We start from the raw sequence: 12,500 nt of genomic DNA, 5'->3' as shown, positions 1-12,500 counted from the left end.
CACTTTTTAAATCTCTTGTATATTTTCTTGATTTTTATTTTTATTAAGTTTTTATTTTTAAAGTAGTTTAGAAAAACAAAACTTTTTTTTTTTTACTTTTTATGATTTATTTCATCTTTTTTCACAGGGAACTAATAAAGTGATAATATTGATTTATATTTAACATTTTTATAAAGGTTTTTTTGTCTCATATTCAGTGTTTAATTTTTAAAGGAAGCAGAAATTTGTACTGTTTATGTATTTATTTATTTTCTATTGTAGTTCCAATTAAAAAAAAATTATAATAATAAAAATGTTTGGGGGGTGTATTTTCAGAGTTTATATAAACATTTATCTTTATTAATTGATGTAGATTTTGAGGATCTTCTGGTCCCTCACTTTGTCAGGCAGGTCCTCTTTAAGAGATTTCTTGATGGTGAACAGGTGTAGCAGTAATCAGTGTGGTGAGAGAAATTTAACTCAGGTGTGATCAACCACAGTTTTATGATTGTTTTCCCTCAATAATAAAAACCTTCATTTAAACACTGCATGTTGTGTTCACTTGTCTTTTACTAATTAAATTAGTTTGATGATCTGAAACATTAAAGTGTGAAAACATGAAAAAAAAAAGAAATCAATAAATTCACACCACTGTACATGTGTACGTGTGTGTGTGTTTATTTGTATATATGTATATATGTGTGTGTGTATATAAAAATGTGTTTATATGTGTGTATATATATATATATGTGTGTGTATGCAAGTGTGTGTGTGTGTGTGTGTGTGTGTGTGTGTAAGTGAAAATGAAAGTGCTGATTTTCACACCCAACTCACGTCACACACTTGCTGAATCAGACGTGAAAATTCCGCCGTGTTCACATCTCAGCTTCTCTACATGCTTATAAACTCAGCACACAAACATCCCATAATATCATACCACCATTATACACAACGCACACAAAAACACACAAATCCCAAAACACAACACACACCACAAAACAATACAATGACACACACCACAAAATCACGCCAAAACACATTACACACCACAAAAACATACAACATACCACGACACAAACACACACCATCAACACACACCCCAAAACAACAAAATGACACACACCGCAACACACACAGCACCACAATAATACAAAACACAACAACACACCAAAACAACACAACACCACCACCACAACACAACACAAGACCACACCAAAACAACAAACACCACAACAACACAATGTACAAAAGCAACACCACCACAACGCTGAGCTGCTGTTGAATCCTGCTCTCTGACAGTGGTGCAGGTTTCTATTGATGCACCTTCTCATATGTTATGGTTTCCATAGTAACGGCTCGTTCACAGAGACATGTAGAGCGCTACACTGATAATACACTGATTAAAGGACCTGTGGATTCATCTGTCTGCTGAGGAGATGTTTAATGAGCATTTATGGAAGAAGTCTCCAGTTCCGCAGCTGTAAGACTCAAAAGCGTACCGTAAAAGGAGCAGATAAACGAGCGCTGATAATCTCCAACACTTTCACTACACTAACACACTCACCTGAACCTGTTCTCCTGCACTACGCTGCGTCTTCTCACTCACTGCTCCTCTCACACAGATGGGTACGTGTGTGTGTGTGTGTGTGTGTGTGTGTGTGTGTTTTATATCTCACTATATATACTCACACACAGACACACACACACACACACACACACCCAACACACCTTCAAGATTCCAGTAATTAATAAACAAGTTGTATTTCAGGTCAGCATGTGGAGAACGTCAAGCTGTTCAGCTGCTTTCATTTTGTGGAATTATTAAAGCTATAGGTTCTGCTATAAAGTTCTTCAAACTCCTGAAAGGTATAGTGGCGCATGATGGCGGCACAGCAGTAGCTCGCAGCAGCCGCTCCGGAAAGCAAATAGTGTCCGTGTGTACAGGATCTCAGCTTGCTTCGAGGACCAGGCCTCCAGATCTCAGCATTGCCTTCAGCAGACAGACAGAGGAAGGGAAATCGAAAGCGATGCGCGAGGAAGCAGAGGCACGGACAGCGAGCACGGAGCTAGTGCTAGGCTAAAGGCTAACTCTAGCTAGCCCGCTCTACCATCAATCTTACTGGCAAATGTCTGATCCCTGGACAATAAACTGGACTACATCAGACTCCAGCAAGCTACTCGGCCCGAGTACAGACACTGCTGTGTCTATGTGTTCATTTGGATGATGCTGAGCGACAGAGTTCCGGACGCGTTTCATGCCAACAGGAATGCTACTCTGTGTGGTAAGATTAGCGGCGGCGGTGTGTGTGTTTACATCAACACAAACTGGTATAAGAACTCTGTGCTTGTTTCCACCTACTGTTCATCGCTGTTGGAGTTTATGGTTGCGAGATGTAGACCTTTTTAATTACCCCGGGAATTTACCACCGCTATTGTGCTCCGAGTGTGCATTCCACCTAGCGCTAATGCTAAGGAGGGGCTCTGTCTACTCTATGGGACCACTAGTAAACTGAAGAAGACACACCCTGACGGATTGTTTATTGTCGCCGGTGTGCCGAAGATTTTAATCATGCAAATCTCAGGACTGTGCTATCTAAACTTCATCAGAATGTGGACTTTGCAACCAGAGGGGAAAACACACTGGTTGTTTACACAAACATCCAGGGTGCGTACCAGGCGAAGCCCCACCTCCCCCTCGGCTGCTTTTTAGCTTTGAATGCACTGACTGGAACAAGTACAGGAAGGCGGAAACCTGTGGCGACTTCACAGACATGGAGGAGTCCACTACATAAGTGACTTGGGGAAGTGCATTATTGAGGTCACCATCTCCAAGGACATCATCTAACACCCCAACCAGAAACAGTGGATAACTAGAGAGGTGCGTGCACTCCTGAAGACCTGAGACTCTGCATTCATGGCAGGTGACAAGGCAGCCCTAAGAACAGCAAACGGGCCAAACTGTCCCGGGGCATCAGAGAGCCAAAGCGTGCACATGCCCAGAGTATCCACAAACACTTTACAGACAGGGGTGACACCCAGCGCATGTGGCAGGTCATCCAAGCTCTCACAAACTACAGCACATTGTCACCTACCTGCGACAGTGACGGCTCCCTTCCAGACATGCTGAACAGCTTTACGCTCGTTTCAAAGTGCAAACGACATGACAACGCAGAAGACCACCCCTCCTTCCAACGACCAGATACTTTGTCCCTCCACTATTGACGTGAGGAAAGCTCTAAGCCGAGTCAACCCACAGAAAGCTGCAGGACCAGACAACATTCCTGGCAGAGTGCTTAGAGGATGTGCAGACCAACTGCCTCAATGAGTACCGTCCCGTTGTGCTCACGAATGCTTCGAGATGCTCATCATGAGGCACATAAAGACCCTGCGGTAACACTGCAACCACTGCAGTTCGCATACCGCCCAAACCGCTCCACCGACAACGGCATCTTCACCACACCATACTCACACTCGCCCTCACTCACCTGGAAAACTAGATTTCAAACGTATAAATGCTGTTTTTTAGACTTCAGTTCAGCATATATCATTCCTCAGCACCCGATTGGGAAATGGAGCCCGTTGGGCCTGAACATTTTAATCTGTATCTGTATCCTGGACTTTTTGACTGGAAGACCTCAGGCAAGCCGGATCACGAACAGCATCTCCAACATCATCACAGTAAGCACTGGGGCCCCTCAGGGCTGTGTAATCAGTCCCCTGCTGTTCACCTTGTTGACCTATGTCTACCGTATTTTCTGGACTATAAGCCACTACTTTTTTCCCCACGCTTTGAATCCTGCGGCTTAAACAACGAAGCGGCTAATTTATGGATTTTTCCCGGTTTCACAAACTTCAAGACAAAAAACTGAACCCCATAACATCAGACCAATGAAATTGGGGAACGGGTTCAGGTGAACCAATGAAACTCTTTATATTAAATCAGATGCGCTCCCACTGAATCGGGCCGCACCACATCATAAATATGGATGATGTTCCTCTGAGGTTTGACCTGCCGTTCACTCGGACTGTCTACAGGAAATGTGAATCATTCATCACGCTGAAAACAACCGAGCATGAAAACACACTTCACCTGTGTTCTGAGCTGCACGGCATCGGTAGAAAAGCTTCACCGATGGTAATTTTTAAACACACGACGATGCCAAAAGATAAACTCTCGAGAGAAATAGTTGTGAAAGGAAGGAGGAAGACAGTGAACAATGACTTTCTTGGTCTGCTGCTGTTTAGATACAAGCCGTGTAACAGACTCTAAAGGTCATTAGTTTCAGTGTAGACACTATTATAGACAGGTGCGGCTTATTTAATGTTCAAAATAAAAATCTTTGTAAAATTCAGTGGGTGCGGCTTATTAATAGTCCGGAAATTACGGTATTTAACAATGAACAGCTCCAATCACATTGTTAAGTTTGCTGATGACACGGCTGTGGTGAGTCTCATCACCAAGAACGATGAGTCAGCATGGTGTAAAGCCAACAGCCTGTCTCTGAATGTAGACAAAACAAAAGAGATGGTTGCTGAATTTAGAGGGACACACATTGACTGCTCCCTGCTGAACATCAACGGCCAAGCCAAATACCTTGGTGTTCACCTGGAGGAGAACCTCAACTTCTTCCACCAACACCAGCTCCCTAACAAGAAAAACCCAGCAGCATCTCTATTTTTGAGAAAGCTGAGAAAGGCACAGTTTCCACCAAACATCCTCACAACCTTTTACAGAGTTTTTCCTTGTCTCATCTCGTCTCTTGTCTTGTCTTTTTTTCTTCCATCTCTTTTTTGCACTAAATGTTGCACATGTGCACTTTGTGTTGTTGGTTTAGAGTTCTATGTACTTCTGTGTTACTTTTGTTAAGGTCTGTTGTTTGATGGAGCACCATGGTGCTGGGGAAATGTTTCGTTTCTCTGTCTACTGCACCGTCTATGGTTGGAATGACAAACTTCACTTGACTTGAGGTTTCTCAGCAGGTGTTTTTCAAACTCCTGGCAGGTTTTTTAGCAGATGTTCTTCAAACTTCTGACAGGTTCTAGATGTATAAGAAGAGACCACTGTGGCACGTGAACATGTTATTGAGTCAGTAAAAACGTATGTGAACTCGTCTCTCCATGCTGAACTACACAGTGTTTAGTTATTTTATGTCCATCACCATCACACACACACTAACAGGCTCGGGGTCTGTAAACGTTCTGCTGTTATCATGAACGGTGTCAAACAGCTGAGTGAATTTCTACAGGAGCACATGTGAGAACATTCTCTACCACTGTGTTACAGTGTGCTACACCAGCTGCACCAGCTGTAAAGAACCGGACAAAACTGGTTCACACAGTTAAGACTGCACAACCTCCACATGGTTTATGCTAGCTATCTACACAAGCGAGCTAGCGACATCATCAAGGATTCTACACATCCAGGACACAGACTGTTTGTGTCTCTTCCATCAGGCACATCATACAGGACAATCAGGACACACACACACACACACACACACACATCCAGACTCCTATTATTTATTTATCATTATAATTTTTTTTACCATTATTAGTATCAACATTTCTGATAATCCTGTTTGCACCCACTGCGTCCCACTGCACATGTTTTTCACTGTACAGTTTTACATGTTATTATATTGTAGTGCAATTATCTGTTGCTTATTCTTACAGTTTCTTATTGCTGATGGTCTCAGAGGGCCACCAAACTAATTTTACTGCAATGATCATAAAGTGTGTAAGTCCAAACGCTAACCCTCAGTGTTATAGCAGGACCAAGAGGTGCTGTTGTTATTGTGTGTGTGTGTGTGTGTGTGTGTGTTTAGAACAGAGTCACGAGAGTAAAAAAGTACAACACGATAATCAGAAACATTGGATGTCTGAATAAGCGTCTCAGCAACACTTCACAATAATCACATAAAATAAAATTTATCTCGAAACCATGCCTGAGAGCTTCCGTGTGTTTATACCGCACACGTACACACTGAGAAACATTCAGAGAACCGTCCTTACACTGTACTTTTTATCCATTTACAAGTACATTTATTGGAGTATCACGCTGAAGTACGTCACTTCCTGTCTTCTCTTAAATATCAGAAACCTTTGTGGTAATATAAATACATAAACACACTGACTCACTCTCTCACACACACACACACACACACACACACACACACACACACACACACACACACACACACACACACACACACACACACACACACACACACCTGAGTAAATAACTATTTATAGCGGGTATAGGCTTGTGCGATGTGTGGTTATTGTGCCAGTTTTACACCAGGGGGCGATGCTCCCCCTCACAAAACTCTTGAACTTTCTCAGCACTTTTCCCGGAGTCTCTCGCGGCATTTCGGGTTACACAAAGTGTAAAAACGCGCGGGTGTAAGAAGAGAAAGGCGTCTTTTCTCCCCCTCATACCTGCGACAAAGGTTCCAGCGTCAGCGCGACTGCGAGGCGGCCATGCGGCGCTGAGATTCACAGACAGACGTTGCGCAGGTTTCGGTGCGTAACTGCGGAACACTGAAGCGCCGCCTACGGACGTCACGCAGGACCGTGTCAAACTTTACCGGCGGAGCGCTTTACGGACCCACGGGGGTAAAATGTCCCTCGCGGTCCGCTCTGTTAGTACTCAGTGAGTCCGCCGTGTTCCCTCTGTTTCACAAGCGTTCATTCATGTTATTTTCGTGTCCCACGCCACGGTCACTTGCCGAAGTGGGGAAGCCCGGTCCGAAGTCACGCCCCATTGCTGCTTTATCATTGGCTGCCGAGCGACTTGCGTACTACCGTCCTAACTAGTATTCTACACTAGCACGCTAACTCGGTTACTAGGCAACACAGGCCGGCTGTGTGGGGGCAGGACGAGGTCACGCAATGTTTACTTCCCTACTACACAGTATACAGGCTACTACTGTTCATCTCTACTGTTCAACTCTACTGTTCAACTCTACTGTTCATCTCTACTGTTCAACTCTACTGTTCAACTCTACTGTTCAACTCTACTGTTCATCTCTACTGTTCAACTCTACTGTTCAACTCTACTGTTTAACTCTACTGTTCATCTCTACTGTTCAACTCTACTGTTCAACTCTACTGTTCATCTCTACTGTTCAACTCTACTGTTCAACTCTACTGTTTAACTCTACTGTTTAACTCTACTGTTCATCTCTACTGTTCAACTCTACTGTTCAACTCTACTGTTTAACTCTACTGTTTAACTCTACTGTTCAACTCTACTGTTCATCTCTACTGTTCAACTCTACTGTTCAACTCTACTGTTCATCTCTACTGTTCAACTCTACTGTTCAACTCTACTGTTTAACTCTACTGTTCATCTCTACTGTTCAACTCTACTGTTCAACTCTACTGTTCATCTCTACTGTTCAACTCTACTGTTCAACTCTACTGTTTAACTCTACTGTTCAACTCTACTGTTCATCTCTACTGTTCAACTCTACTGTTCAACTCTACTGTTCAACTCTACTGTTTAACTCTACTGTTCAACTCTACTGTTCATCTCTACTGTTCAACTCTACTGTTCATCTCTACTGTTTAACTCTACTGTTTAACTCTACTGTTCAACTCTACTGTTCATCTCTACTGTTCAACTCTACTGTTCAACTCTACTGTTCATCTCTACTGTTCAACTCTACTGTTCAACTCTACTGTTTAACTCTACTGTTCAACTCTACTGTTCATCTCTACTGTTCAACTCTACTGTTCAACTCTACTGTTTAACTCTACTGTTCAACTCTACTGTTCATCTCTACTGTTCAACTCTACTGTTCAACTCTACTGTTCATCTCTACTGTTCAACTCTACTGTTCAACTCTACTGTTCATCTCAACTGTTCATCTCTACTGTTCAACTCTACTGTTCATCTCTACTGTTCAACTCTACTGTTCAACTCTACTGTTCATCTCTACTGTTCAACTCTACTGTTCAACTCTACTGTTCATCTCAACTGTTCATCTCTACTGTTTAACTGTACTGTTCAACTCTACTATTCATCTCTACTGTTTATCTCAACTGTTCATCTCTACTGTTTAACTGTACTGTTCAACTCTACTATTCAACTCTACTGTTCATCTCAACTGTTCATCTCTACTGTTCAACTCTACTGTTCATCTCTACTGTTCAACTCTACTGTTCAACTCTACTGTTCATCTCTACTGTTCAACTCTACTGTTCAACTCTACTGTTCATCTCAACTGTTCATCTCTACTGTTTAACTGTACTGTTCAACTCTACTATTCATCTCTACTGTTTATCTCAACTGTTCATCTCTACTGTTCAACTCTACTGTTCAACTCTACTGTTCATCTCAACTGTTCATTTCTACTGTTCAACTCTACTGTTCATCTCTACTGTTCAACTCTACTGTTCAACTCTACTGTTCATCTCTACTGTTCAACTCTACTGTTCAACTCTACTGTTCATCTCAACTGTTCATCTCTACTGTTCAACTCTACTGTTCATCTCTACTGTTCAACTCTACTGTTCAACTCTACTGTTCATCTCTACTGTTCAACTCTACTGTTCAACTCTACTGTTCATCTCAACTGTTCATCTCTACTGTTTAACTGTACTGTTCAACTCTACTATTCATCTCTACTGTTTATCTCAACTGTTCATCTCTACTGTTTAACTGTACTGTTCAACTCTACTATTCATCTCTACTGTTTATCTCAACTGTTCATCTCTACTGTTTAACTGTACTGTTCAACTCTACTGTTCAACTCTACTGTTTAACTCTACTGTTCAACTCTACTGTTCATCTCTACTGTTTAACTCTACTGTTCAACTCTACTGTTCATCTCTACTGTTTAACTCTACTGTTCAACTCTACTGTTCATCTCAACTGTTCATCTCTACTGTTTAACTCTACTGTTCATCTCTACTGTTTAACTCTACTGTTTAACTCTACTGTTCATCTCTACTGTTCAACTCTACTGTTTAACTCTACTGTTTAACTCTACTGTTAATCTCTACTGTTCAACTCTACTGTTTAACTCTACTGTTCAACTCTACTGTTCAACTCTACTGTTCATCTCTACTGTTCAACTCTACTGTTAATCTCTACTGTTCAACTCTACTGTTCAACTCTACTGTTCATCTCTACTGTTCAACTCTACTGTTCAACTCTACTGTTCAACTCTACTGTTCATCTCTACTGTTCATCTCTACTGTTTAACTCTACTGTTCATCTCTACTGTTCAACTCTACTGTTCATCTCTACTGTTCAACTCTACTGTTCAACTCTACTGTTCAACTCTGCTGTTCATCTCTACTGTTCATCTCTACTGTTTATTTCTACTGTTCATCTCTACTGTTCAACTCTACTGTACAACTCTACTGTTCATCTCTACTTTTCAACTCTACTGTTCAACTCTACTGTTCAACTCTACTGTTCATCCCTACTGTTCATCCCTACTGTTCAACTCTACTGTTCATCTCCACTGTTTAACTCTACTGTTCAACTCTACTGTTCAACTCTACTGTTCATCTCCACTGTTCAACTCTACTGTTCATCTCTACTGTTTATTTCTACTGTTCATCTCTACTGTTCAACTCTACTGTACAACTCTACTGTTCATCTCTACTTTTCAACTCTACTGTTTAACTCTACTGTTCATCTCTACTTTTCAACTCTACTGTTCATCTCTACTGTTCAACTCTACTGTTCATCTCCACTGTTCAACTCTACTGTTCATCTCCACTGTTCAACTCTACTGTTCATCTCTACTGTTCAACTCTACTGTTCATCTCTACTGTTCAACTCTACTGTTCATCTCTACTGTTTAACTCTACTGTTCATCTCCACTGTTCAACTCTACTGTTCATCTCTACTGTTTAACTCTACTGTTTAACTCTACTGTTCATCTCTACTGTTCAACTCTACTGTTCATCTCTACTGTTCAACTCTACTGTTCAACTCTACTGTTCATCTCTACTGTTCATCTCTACTGTTCATCTCTACTGTTCATCTCTAGGAAAAATGGTGGGTGGTAATGTTGTTTAATAAAGTTTATTAAAAACATCTAAGCGTCAATTTCATTACTTTCAATTTGTACAGAAGTTACAGCAGAAAACAATCCACAGTTTACCGTAAACATGAGTTTATAAGCGCACTGCATTCCTTCAGATCTATTAATAGTAACCGGAAACTCCAGCTGCAGAATTGAGTTCCTGACCCCAGAGTAGTGAAGATTTAAACATTTATATGAGCGCCCCCTGGCCCACTGCCACCCTCGCCCTCGTTCATTTTAATAATTTACCTATATTTCCACTGAAGTTAAATAGAAAGAGAGAAAGAAAGAAAGAAAGAAAGAAAGAAAGAAAGAAAGAAAGGTGCTTTAAACTTGTCACATGAACATTACAGCAGGGTGAAATTTTTTCTTTGTATATCCTTTTTCATGTTAAGAAATTGGGGTCAGATCGCCGGCTTAGACAAGATACAGCACCCCACCCCTGGAGCACAGAGGGTTAAGGACCTTGCTTAAGGGCCCCAAGCATGGCCACTCAACATTACTGGGGCTTGAACCCCCGACCTTCCGAATCAGTAACCCAGAGCTTCTGCGCTCCCACCCACAGTATATACTTACATATTTGCATTGAGGCAATTTTGCAAGCAATTTTTATTAAAAGTGTTAAACCTTTTAAATGGAAGGTTGTGAATGATTTGTATGATGTGGGGGTGAAGCATTGGGGAGGGGGAGGGGGGGAACAATCGGAATCTTACCTAAATCTCGCCTAGGGCTCCCTTATCGTTTTCATATAAAGTCACATGTATAAGGAGTGTTTTATTTTTTATCTGTAAAACAATTCCCCTATTACTATTTTTAAAAGAGCGACACAACGATACTTCTTATCCGTTTATTTTTACATTTAAAAACATTGCACATTTCAGTAAAACATTGAATTCAATTAAATTCAGTATTGTTTGTAGAGCACTTTAAAGTAAAGCAGCTTTACAGAAAAAAGAGGTTAAAAAGTGGGATAAGAATGTAGTAGTTTAGTGCCTATAAGTTTGTTCCTTATAAATGTAAGTTTAGTGGCAAAAAAAACCTCTGTGATGAGATGAGTGAGGAAGAAACCGTGAGAGGAACCAGACTCATTTTGGTGGCACTGAATGTATATTCATTACAGCTCTTCAGTTGTACATGCAAACTGCAGTCCTGAGCACATTGAAGTAGACTGTTTATATTAATTACAGTCATTAATATCAACATAATCAGTCGCTCCCTCATCGGCCAATCGGAGGTGATCAGATGTAAAACAATCGCAGTTTGTGAGTTACGGGGAAAGTGTGGGGTTCGCTATGGCGACCTGCGACACACTATTCTGGTGTTCCGTGTAGTGCAGTAGTGTTGTGAGTGTGATGAGTATAATACATCTAAATGTCCATGAGTAAGAAAAAAACATAACCAATGAATAAATGTAAATTATTTTTATTGGAATCAAAAAAAAAAAACAATACGCTTAGCACACACACACACACACACACACACACACACACACACACACACACACACACACTGTGTACATTACAAACATTTCCTCTATATCTATATCAGGATGTTAATTTGGGAAGATTGTTGACTCTGATGCACACGTGTCCTCGCTCACCCCCCCCCAAACCCCGTCCAGCGTCACAACCAGACCAGACACTGGTACAAGGATTGGGAGAGGATGAGGAGACAAAGAAACAAGAGAGACGCAGGATGAACCCAAATGACGTTGGACGCCTGTGAACGACAAAATGGATGACACAAATGCAGTGACACAAATGAGGAAATAAATCAGTAGTGCAGCTTTTATGACACAAAATAACTGAAACCCAGCAATACGTTATCACACAAAGTCCCACAATGTGAGTGTAGCTTCAAAACACGTTACATAACATTCACTTTAACCTTCAGTGATATTAGTGTGAAGACGGATAGAGGGAGGAGAGAAAAAAACATCTGATCACCATCATGAGAAAACACAAGAGGCTGAGAAGAGTGAAGTGTGAGGCATCGAGTAAACATCCGGAAAGATTCTCCATCAGCACCTACCTTCTAACTGAACACAAGTCAAGCTCAGACACGCTCCTGAAAGTTTCACTAAGCAGATGAAGTGACACACACACACACACACACACACACACACACACACACAAACACACACACACACACACACACTCTTTCTCTCTATCACACACTTACACACACACAGAGTTTCATCACGACTCCACTGGTCCTTACCCCGTCTCTGTCCCGTGTGTCCTCCTCAGCGAGCTCCTCTATGCTCTGCACCTCCGTCCCCTCACCCTCTTAATCCCCACTTGCTTTATTTAGCTGCTGCACTTCCTGTGTGCGAGCCCCGCCCTCTGTCCCCACCACGCCCCCTGTCCCAGAGCACTTCTCCTTCACCCTGTCCCGCGCTCCCTCTATCTGTCCCTCGGCCTCCCTATCGCTCCCCAAATCAACGTTTCCCCCGACACACCAACCAACAGGGAC

The 12,500-nt window shown here is 41.8% G+C and overlaps 1 protein-coding gene and 1 long non-coding RNA gene across 2 annotated transcripts in view; both read right to left on the bottom strand.

The window, feature by feature from the left end:
* The window catches only part of hsd3b7 (hydroxy-delta-5-steroid dehydrogenase, 3 beta- and steroid delta-isomerase), a 327,842-nt gene that overhangs the window by 185,084 nt on the left and 130,258 nt on the right, over nt 1-12,500 (bottom strand). The window lies entirely within an intron of this gene.
* Nucleotides 11,432-12,333, bottom strand: LOC310740142. Its single transcript, XR_014537588.1, has 2 exons — nt 12,246-12,333; nt 11,432-11,744 (listed from the first exon to the last, which is right to left on the bottom strand). It is a non-coding gene; the product is annotated as an uncharacterized lncRNA (long non-coding RNA).

The sequence above is a fragment of the Silurus aristotelis genome (genome assembly GCF_946808225.1).
Source record: "Silurus aristotelis genome assembly, chromosome: 17".
Lineage (NCBI taxonomy): Eukaryota > Metazoa > Chordata > Actinopteri > Siluriformes > Siluridae > Silurus > Silurus aristotelis.
The sequence above is the reverse complement of the archived record's forward strand: the minus strand, read 5'-3'. Positions and strand labels throughout refer to the sequence as shown.